The sequence below is a fragment of the Myotis davidii genome, unplaced genomic scaffold (assembly GCF_000327345.1).
Source record: "Myotis davidii unplaced genomic scaffold, ASM32734v1 scaffold673, whole genome shotgun sequence".
Taxonomy (NCBI): Eukaryota; Metazoa; Chordata; class Mammalia; order Chiroptera; family Vespertilionidae; genus Myotis; species Myotis davidii.
The window spans coordinates 127329-137933 of record NW_006286677.1 but is presented as its reverse complement, the minus strand read 5'-3'; positions in this window follow the sequence as shown (position 1 = coordinate 137933).

Genomic DNA, 10605 nt, shown 5'->3' with positions numbered 1-10605 from the left:
GGAAACCACCTCTCTGCTTTCCCGAGGAAGGATGGGATAGATTTAGACAGGAACCAGCAGTGTATATCATGACAACTTATACCTTGTGAGCTTATAAATAGCTTGTAAATGCTTTTTATACATTTCTACTAATGTGTTTCTCTTTCCACATCCCATGCTTGGGGTTATTTCAACTGCCACCATCCCTTTCTTAACAGCCTCAAGGGTATTCCCTCTTTAACCCACACCCCATCCCCATCACATAGCTCCACTCCATGTCCCCAGAAGCCTTCTAATTCCCTATTTAAGAAAGTGGAGAGAATTTCTTTCTCCACTGACTGAGAGCTCAGAATGCCATTCTCCCATTTATTTATTCACTTAGTATATATTTATTGAGTGCCTACCCTATGTCAGCCTGGCAGGGTGCTATGTGCTGAGAAAGGTAAATAAAGCACAGCTTCTGCCCTCAAGGAACTTGTAGAGGAAATAAGTAAATAGGCAAACCATCTAGTATGATGGTTGTTATATAAGGAGGTGGGGGATAGAGAACTATCGATAATATGGCTCAGGGACATTGTGGGGGAAAATAAGTATTTACAAGGTGGATTGGAACCAAGCCACATTGCTGATGTTTCCAAACTACTGGCTTAAAAGTGAAATTTTTGAAGAATAATCAATTTACCAATTAGGGGCCATATAGTGTTCCATAGTAAGAGGAAAGCACGAGGGGAGATTAGATTCTCCAGCTTTCCAAAGCAGTTGGTGACTGTCATTTACTAACTTACTTGAGCATTTCTTTTCTAGATTTTAATTAGAAGTACATATGTGATGTTAAAATATATTCTACTAACTGCTGAATGTTTCTTATAAATTTTCCTCAAGTTTCAGAAGGAACAAAATATTTTAGAACGAGTCCCTTATTGAATCTGGGTCTTTCTTACTCAAGATCATTTTCACTTATTTCAGAATTGTGTCAGGAGTCAGGGAGATGTTATATGACTTGGCAGCTCCTACTTCTTAAGAATCATCCTGACTTCCCACGTGGCTTTCCTAGCTCCTTCTCAGACTCATCCAATCATTGTCTCCACATCTTGGTCCTTTGCTCTCTGCTGGTCTCTGCGCACACCCTCTCCTCTGGAGACAGCATCTGTTTATGCGATGCTCCTATCACAACCACCTGACTTATACACAAATTTACACTTTGGTTCTGTCTCTCTTCCAAGTGCCAACTCACATTTCCGTATGACTGATGGATATTTCCAATTGGGTGTATTGCTCGTAATTCCAACTTAGTACACTGAAAGTCATCATACCCTCTTCATCATCTCTAATTCTATTCCTAATACAGGGTGTCCCAAAAAGCATACACACTGTAACTGCTGCTAGCTCAATTTTAAAGATGAAATGTATTTTAATAAACACTGCATTTATAATTATTCAAAGTGTATATATACATTTAAGGGGGGGACACCCTATATTTATTTATTCAAGGCCAAACAATTCAAATCCCATCTTCCCTATAGTAGTACCTGTTATGGGACTTGACCTATTATAGACCAGACTATAGACTGGTGAGCAAGCAGCCTACCCCCATAGATTCAGGTGATGATGTATCAGATAGTGAGTGACAATCACCTCAGCTAAAACTGATCTCTCATGTCTGATCTTCTAAAACTTTCATTGTCTATATAATAAAGATACAGCAATAAGAAGGGCTTTGAAGAGAATTTGTATGGGTTGGGCGCTACTGTAAGTGCTTAACACACAATAATCATTTAATCTTCACAACCCTGTGAGATAGCACTGTTTCTCCTACCTTTGTTTTTTACAGAAAAGGAAACAAAGACAGAGAGAGTGAAGAAACGCACCTAGGATTACAACGCTGGTAAGTGATGAGTTTGCTTCCACGAAAATAAAATAAAATTATAACAAATTCTGTTTGGGGTAAAAATAAAGTATTTAAACCAATAAAACATACACCGAACCATGTATACAGGGATGCACATTTCCCTTTGGCGTTGGGCTGTGATGTGACTTGGCCCAGCATTATTGGAACCTGCCTTCATTTAAACTGTTGCTATTTCGTGCATCATACAGCTTTTACATTAATTTGATTTTTTAAAACATCTCATTAAAATATTATGTATCTTGATTACTGGGTTGTTTTTGGCACCTTCTTAAATTTTGTGCTGCTCTAATCCTGGCTTGAGGGGTAGAGTTGGGATTCAAACCAAAGCAATCTGGCTCCAAGTCTCCTGACCGTTACACTACTCATGTCCTAGAACTCCGACTTTTGTATCTATAGCTACATATCACTGTTCTTTTTAATTAAACTAAAATCCTTGAGGGTATAGACCACTTATTATACTGCCTTCTTATATTTCCGAAGCATCTAGCATGGTGTTTGTTCGGCACACAAGGGTGCTTGATAAAGGTTGGCTAAAAGGGAATCAAAAGAGACTTTAAAAAGAAAAAAAGAGAGAGAGAGACTTTACCATCATCACCAGTTACTGTTGCCACAATTTGTAGTTTTGCTTTCTTTATTGCAATTTCCCTCACACATTGCATTTTAATATTAAAAAAATAATTCACTGAATATTATATTTCATAAAAAGATGATGGCTCTGTCCAGTGTGACTCAGTTGATTATGCATCATCCCATGCACCAAAAGGTCGAGGGTTCGATTCCCAGTCTGGGCACATACCCAGGTTGCAGGTTCAAACACCAGTCCGGAGCGCATGAGGGAGGCAACCAAGCAATCTTTCTCTCTTACATGGACGTTTCTCTCTCTCTCTCTCAAATCAATAAAAACATATTTTAAAAAAGGATGACGAATGAACACATGAATAAAAACATTATGAAAATAAAATGCTTTCTTCAAACCAGTGTTTTCTTTTCAGTGCAACTTTTTGCATTTTTTTGGAAATATATGGCTTTTGGGAAGAAATCGTAGAAGTTTTAGTTTTGTGAGTGAACAGATCAGTGTCGTAAAGAGAAGACAGGATGCTCATTGATATCATTGTCAGCTCTTCAGTTACAAAATGATAGTTTCGAAGGCAAACAGTTCTGTGGTTTATGCTTCCCTACAACCCTGAGCTCCTCCCACCCCCCGCTGTGCAATCCTCTTCACCTGTGGTGTGCCCCTGTCACTCCTGGTTGCTTACATCTTCAGCACCACTTCTGGGCATGCCAGGAGGGGATGAGTATTTTCCCTCTCGCCAGTGAACGCTTAGAAATGCGGCTTTTTTTGGAGGGGGGATCAGGGATGAATGAGACAATGTCTTCAGGGTGCATTTTATAAAACCCTCTGAGAGCTCTCCTCGGGGTAGGAGTCTTGGAGACAAAATAAGGAAAATGGATAGCACCAGGGAAGGTTCATAGCAGATGACTTCTGGGCCCCTCTTGCTGGGCATTGTCGCTGTCAAAGAGTTCTAACCCTTCTTGCAGGCCCACTCCTGGGCTGGAGTGAAAAAGATACAAGTCACTTTGATGTGCTTGTCTGTATGTGAAAATCCTCTGAGCAGGTCTGAGCTTCTGTTGCATTTTATTTTGGAGTATTGCATGCTTCCTGGTTTATGGATCCATGTTACAAAGAGCCTTCAAAGAGTAGAGCTAGGCACACTATCACCAGCTTGAAACTTGGGGTCATCCTGATGCTTCCTTATGCTCCCGGGTTCTGCCAGGAATAAAATACTGTATTTGGGAATCTTACTGTTATTCTCTGTAGCATGAAGCATGGTGTAATTACCCAAACTCCACCGCTATAGCATTTGCCTAAGGTCTGTCTCACTATGAAGAGACCAGGTGTGAGGAGAACTGAATAGACTTGTTAGTTTGCTCTAAGGACAGTTTTGCTGAAAAGCATCTTTCCCATCAGATTTGTGCACAGAAAACCCTGCTCCATTCCTGGTGCAAATACAACTGCATGAATGTTGGGGAAAGAAGGAACACTCCTGCTGAGCACAGTATTTTTTTTTAATTGATTTGAGAGAGAGAGCAACATGGCTTTGTTGTTCCACGTATTCATGCCCTCATTCGTTCATTCTTGTACGTGTCCTGACTGGCGATCGGACCCTCAACCTTGGCACATCGGTACGATGCACTAACCAGCTGAGCTACTGGGCCAGGGTGAACATAGCCCTTTTTTGGTGCAGTGGTTAGCTCCTCTAGGGCATCCCTCTTCATCACCTGGACCACCATGGACTATAATGGGGCGGCAAAATCTTTCAGGTTTAATGAACACTCAAATCCATTGTAACTTCAATTTTAATAATCTGAGCAGAGAAAAGAGTTTAGTTAGAGAAATCTGAGTTAGAGAAATCTGGTGAGACTCTCCAAATAGATGAAAAAGAATAGCACGAAGCGTCACTACAAAGTGAGAAAAAAGGTTGCAAAGAGTGGACAGAGGTAGGGCGCAGTGAGCGCTAAGACCTGGTGCTGCATGTTACCTCTCTGCGTTCTCAGAGGAGGCAGGAACATTTTGAAAGTAAGTGAGGCGGCCAGAGCTTCATCTGGGGTGAGCCAGCCTCAGACCAGGGCACAACAGAGGTCAACGAACATCCTACCCCTCCTTCTGGATCAAGGCCAGTTCTATGTACAGTGGCAGCGTGCTTAAATTCAGAGGCATGAGGGTTTGATGTCCAGTCTTAGATTTAGATGAAAAAAGGTTAAGAAAGTAACAAGTGGGGAGGTCTGGAAGGATGTGATTTAAGGAACACAAATCGTGGGGCCGGTGCTGGCCACGGGGCTGGAGACATGGGTGGACATAATGCCGTCCTCATGGAGCTGTGACCTGTCCAGGACCATGTATCTTACCTTCCAGCCCGCTACACCTCCAGGATTGCCTGGTGTTTGATAAATTGCAAGCACTCTTTCAGAACCACGTGCGGATATGGATGGGAGTTACAACTAGAAAGGTCTGCAGTGGTGGCTCCCTTTCCTTTCCTACTTCCGTGGCATTGCCTGCACTTCAGATAACCTTTGTACCGCCCCCTTCACGCAGTGTTTCTCCAACATCTGCCTCGACTTTTCTCCTGCTGAGCTCTGCTCTACCACACATTTGCCTCCCCAGAGAGCTAATTATGAGCCTCTATTTCAGTACCTACTTACAATGAAAGCTCGTGTCACATACCTATGTACAAATTTTGATGGATATGATCCCAGAAGAGTATTGAGGCAATGCTTTTGGAGATGTTTGCCATCCAGGTGATGGTTCAGGGAAGTTGAAATAGGTCTGGGCGGGTCAGTGCTGGCCAAGTGGATGCCTAATACATGTTTATGGACAAAAGCCATCACGATAATGATGGAATGACCTAGTGCAAGTTTATTTGGAACATTTTCTGTTTATATAAAGAGATAGAGGAACCTCTGTGTTCATCAAGGTCACAGCTTAGGCTACCTCACCCTGGTAGGTAAGTGCACACCTTTGCAAGCCCACCAGCCTTTCTCTACCTTGAGAAATAATGTTTCGGATCTAACAGTAGCTGAACATATTTGAGCACTGGGTCTCAAGCTTTGGATTTTTACTCACAGCCTTTCTTGTTAATGCTATAATCTCTTCTAATGCTATCCTCTCTTTTGGTCTCTGAGCCAGTTCTAAATGGCTGGGACGCTGTTATCACCGCCTCATCTCCATTTCATAGGTGTGAACTGCAAAGGGGGCATGGGGGAGAGGTTGAAATAGGAACAGTGTAAGTGTTTGTTGATTTACCTACATCTTGGATTTTGAAAAGGAAACTCAGATCTTCCAAATTGGCTTTTATCATCTATTCAAGGCGGAGAACTCTGTAGAAATGCCCCTCCCCTTAATACAAGACGAACAGACACTCTGTGTTCAGGCTTCCAAGCACTTATGTGTTTAAAGATGGAAATGTCTGTGGGACTAAAGATCTCCAAGCCCCATTGCAGGCCCCTCGTTTCCATGGGGGACGGGGGGCGGGGGGGAGGGTCCTATAAAACCTTGTGTTGCTGAAAACCCTCCTGGGATTCCCTCCGCCTTGAGGCAGGGTTCAGCATGTCACCGAACTGACAGCAGGGGAATGTCTCTCCGGCCTGACTTGTTCTCACTCTTTCATCCAGGTTTCACTCGTGTTTCTGCGCCCCGCTGGGTGTGGGCGGTGTGACTCACCAGGTGACTCACCAGGTGAGAGGAAACTGTTCTGTGCGTACAGCCAGGGTGCTGCAGGATGACTGAGGAACTGCAATTTCAGGCTTGGTGACATTTTGTTCTTCCTCGGATATGCGATTGGCTACTTGCTCCCAAGGAGAACCAGTCCGTTGAGAATTCAAACATTACATTAATTCCTCTTTCTACACAAGTGGCCAAACAAGTTTTGTTTTTTTTGTTTTTTTACTGGAAACATAGCCTAGTGCCCAGAGAAAGATGGGGGTGAGGAGAAGACAGACTGAGTTTAAAAGGCAACGGAACCTGTAGAAAATTGCTTTTCTGCCTAATTGCAAGGTTTATGACACTTTTTCATTGACTGTGATCTGAGGCATCAGTAGACTAAGAAAGGATTTTAGCGAGGACGACCTCACATTAATCTGTGCCACGAAGCTCCCTCTTTCCTGTCGCAGCGCCATCCGCTTGGCCCAGATCTCACAGGGACCGGACCCCTGGCCATCTGACTCCTCTGAGTTGCATTTTCTACATAACACCTCCTCCCTTCACTCTCAGACTAGGGACTTGTGCAGAGCTCTAGTGGCTACAGACCTGCTACAACTGTGGAAAGAAGCTAGTTAGATGGACGCTGCTAGAGTCGGGTGAACCTACACACCAGGGGTTCTAGGGAAGTAACCTCACAGGCTGACCTGATCATACATTCCTAACTGGGCAGGTCATGGTCAGGAGTCACAACCACGGCATACACCTTTTTTAGTAAAAGGTTTATTGTTTTTTTAAAAAATATATTTTTATTGATTTCAGAGAGGAAGGGAAAGGGAGAGGGAGAGAGAAACATCAGTGATGAAAGAGAATCATTGATCCGTTGCCTCCTGCACGCCCCACACTGGAGATCAAGTCTACAACCTGGGCATGTACCCTGACAGGGAATTGAACCTCCTGATTCATAGGTCAACGCTCAACCACTGAGCCGTGCTGGCTGGGCTGAAAGGTTTATCTTTTCGTTAAGCAAGCCCTGCCCATTGTTTCTGTGCATCTAGATTTACACACCTTTGATACCTCTTTTTTATTTTATTTTTCAGAGCAACCACCCTCCAGAGAGCACAGAATCTTAACTATCCTGGAATCCAATCCCCACCTTGCTTTCTCCCACCTTCATGTCATCATCCTCACATCCCCTCCTTAATTGCAAGTGCATACAAGGAGCTGCAAACTGCCATTCTCAGCGGCACTTTTCTCAGTCTGTTGAGATCTTACTTCTAGAAATATCCTCTGTTTGGCTCAAATAAATTTTTTTGTGAAAGTTCTTTACAGGTTTGGACATACTTACCTCAACCCTCCTGGCACTCCCTCACTCTCAGAGGGTTGCTCACCCCTATGTCCTTTGGTTTCCCTCCTGAAGGCATTTCTAGAGCTGGGTAGCTTGATTACATTGCTCTCTTTTTAAAACCTTAATGTTACTAGTTTATTAAGCTATACCCAAGAGCTTCAAGTAAGGTATTTTGGGTAGTTGATCCCAAGCCCAACTGTATATTAGAACTATAGCAGTAAGAGGAGGGAAAGAAGTTAGCTTAAAAATATACAGTCCAGGACTCAATGACTTTACTAATGCATTCCACCAAAAATTTAAAGGAGTATTAATGTCAATCCTTCTCAAAGTCTTCCCAAAAATTGAAGATGAAGGAACACTTCCTAACTCATGCTATGAGAACAGCAGTTTCCTGATACCCTGATTCAAAAGCCAGAAAAGGACTCTACTAAAAAACTACAGACCAAGGTCTGTTATGACTATAGATTCAAAAATCCTCAATAAAATACTAGCAAATTGAATTCAGAACTATATTAAAAGGATCATATATCATGACCAAATTCAACTTATTCTTTGCTTGCAAGGATGGTTCAACATGTGAAAACCAATCAATGTAATACACCACATTAATAGAATGAAGGGGGAATAAATAACATGTTCACCTCAACTGCTGCAGAAAAAGCATTTGACAAAATTCAACACTCAATAAACTAGAGATAAAAGAAAATTTCTTCAACATGATAAAGGCCATATATGAAGAATCCATAGCTAACATCATCCTCAATGATGAAAGACTGAAAGCTTTTCTCCTAAGATCAGGAGCAAAACAAGGATACCCACTTTTATTCAATACTAGAGGCCTGGTGCATGAAAATTTGTGCACTTGGGGTGGGAGGGTCCCTCAGCTCTGCTTGTGCCCTCTGGCAGCCCAGGAGCCCTCGGGGAGGGGGGATGTTCACCAGCTGGCTTAGGCCTGCTCCCTGAGGGGATCAGGCCTAAGCTGGCAGTCAGACATCCCTCTGGGAGCCTGGAAGCCCTTGGGCTGCGGAGGAGGTGGGAGAGGCTCCCGCCACTGCTGCTGTGATTGCAGCCATCAGCCCAGCTTGTGGCTGAGTGGAGCTCCCCCTGTGGGAGTGCACTGACCACTAAGGGGCAGCTCCTGCATTGAGCATCTGCCCCCTGATGGTCAGTGCACATCATAGTGACCGGTCATTCCTGGTGGTTCCGCCATTAGGGTCAATTTGCATATTACCCTTTTATTATATAAGATAGTATTGGGAGTTCTAGCCAGGATGATTAAGTATCAGAAAGAAATAAAAGGCACCCAAATTGGAAAGGAAGCAGTAAAATTATCTGTTCACAAATGACATGACCTATATGTAGAAAATCCTAAGGATCTCTCAAACATTCATGTGTGCACACACACATGCACACCAGCTAGAGTTAAACAAATTCAGTAGCTGCAGGATACAAAATAACTCATGAAAATCAGTCACATTTCTATACACTAGGAAAGAAAATCTGAAATGGAAATTTAAAAAATAATTCACTTACCATGATATTAAAAAGAATAAATGCTTAAGAATAAATTTTTAACCAAGGAGGCTAAAGATTTGTACACTAAAAACTACAAAACACTGCTGAAGGAAATTAAAGAAAATGTAAATAACTGGAACAATATACTGTGTTCAGGTACTGGAAGACTTAATATTGTTAAGATAAAATACTACCCAAATTGCTTACACATTCAATGCAATCTCTATCAAAATCTCAGCAGCACTATTTTGGCAGAATAGAAAAACCCATTCTAAAATTCATATGGCATCTTGAAGGAGCCTGAATAGTCAAAAACAATCTTGCAAAAGAAGAAGAAATTTAAAGTTTTCCCACTCCTTGATTTTAAAACTTACTACAAAGCTACACTAATCAAAGCAGCATGGTACTGGCATACAGACTGACTTATGGACCAATGGACTAGAATAGAGAGCCTGGAAGAAAACCCTTGCATCTATGCTCAAGTGTTGTTGTCTTTTTTTTTTTTTTTTTTTTTTTTTTTTTTAAAAAGGTGCAAAACAAATTCAGAGCACAGGAAAGCAGTGACATTCTACAAGACCATTCAATGGGGAAAAGACAATCTTTTCAACAAATAATGCTGGAAAAACGGAATATCCACATTCAAAAGAATGAAATTGGACCCTTACCTTTTGCCATATACAAAAATTAACTTAAAATGGAAAACAAACCTAAACTTTAAAGCTAAACTATAAAATTTGAAAAACATAGGAAAAACATTTCATGACATTGTATTTGGTATTGATTTTTTTTTTTGATGTGACATCAAAAGCACCAACCAAAAAAAAAAAGACAAATTGGGCTTCAACAAAATAAAAACTTTAATGTATCAAAGGTCATTATCAAGAGAAAGGAAAGACAATTCATAGAATGGGAAAAGAATTTCAAATAATCTATTTAATCAGGGATTAATGTCCAGAATATATTAAAAATTGCTCTAACTCAACACCAGAAAATCCCAAACAACCTAGTTTTAAAATAGGTAGATAACAAGTGAGGTCTTATGGCTTTTCCAGTTCAGCTCAACTACTGAAAAAATGCAGCTGCATGAGTGACCTGAGCCAACGGGATTATCACCCATTCTACCTTCAGAATTGTGGGAAAGGATAAATTGCTGTTGTTTTGGGAAAAAAGTGGGCAAAGAATTAAATATTTCTCTCAAGCAGATATACATATGACCAATAAGCACATGAAAAGATGCTCAACATTATTTTTTTAATTAAATCTTTATTGTTCAGATTATTACATTTGTTCCTCTTTTTTGCTCCCATAACTCCCCTCCTCCCAGTTCCCACCCCACCCTCCACCCTCACTCCCCACCCACTGTCCTCACCCATAGGTGCACGATTTTTGTCCAGTCTCTTTCCGCATCTCCCCCACCCCTTTCCCCCCAAGAAATAGTCAGTCCATTCCCTTTCTATGTCCCTGATTCTATTATGATCACCAGATTATTTATTCACTTGGTTCTTAGATTCACTTGTTGATAGATGCATGTTTGTTGTTCATAATTTGTATCTTTACCTTTTTCTTCTTCTTCCTCTTCTTAAAGGATACCTTTCAGCATTTCATATAATACTGGTTTGGTGGTGATGAACTCCTTTAGCTTTTCCTTATCTGTGAAGC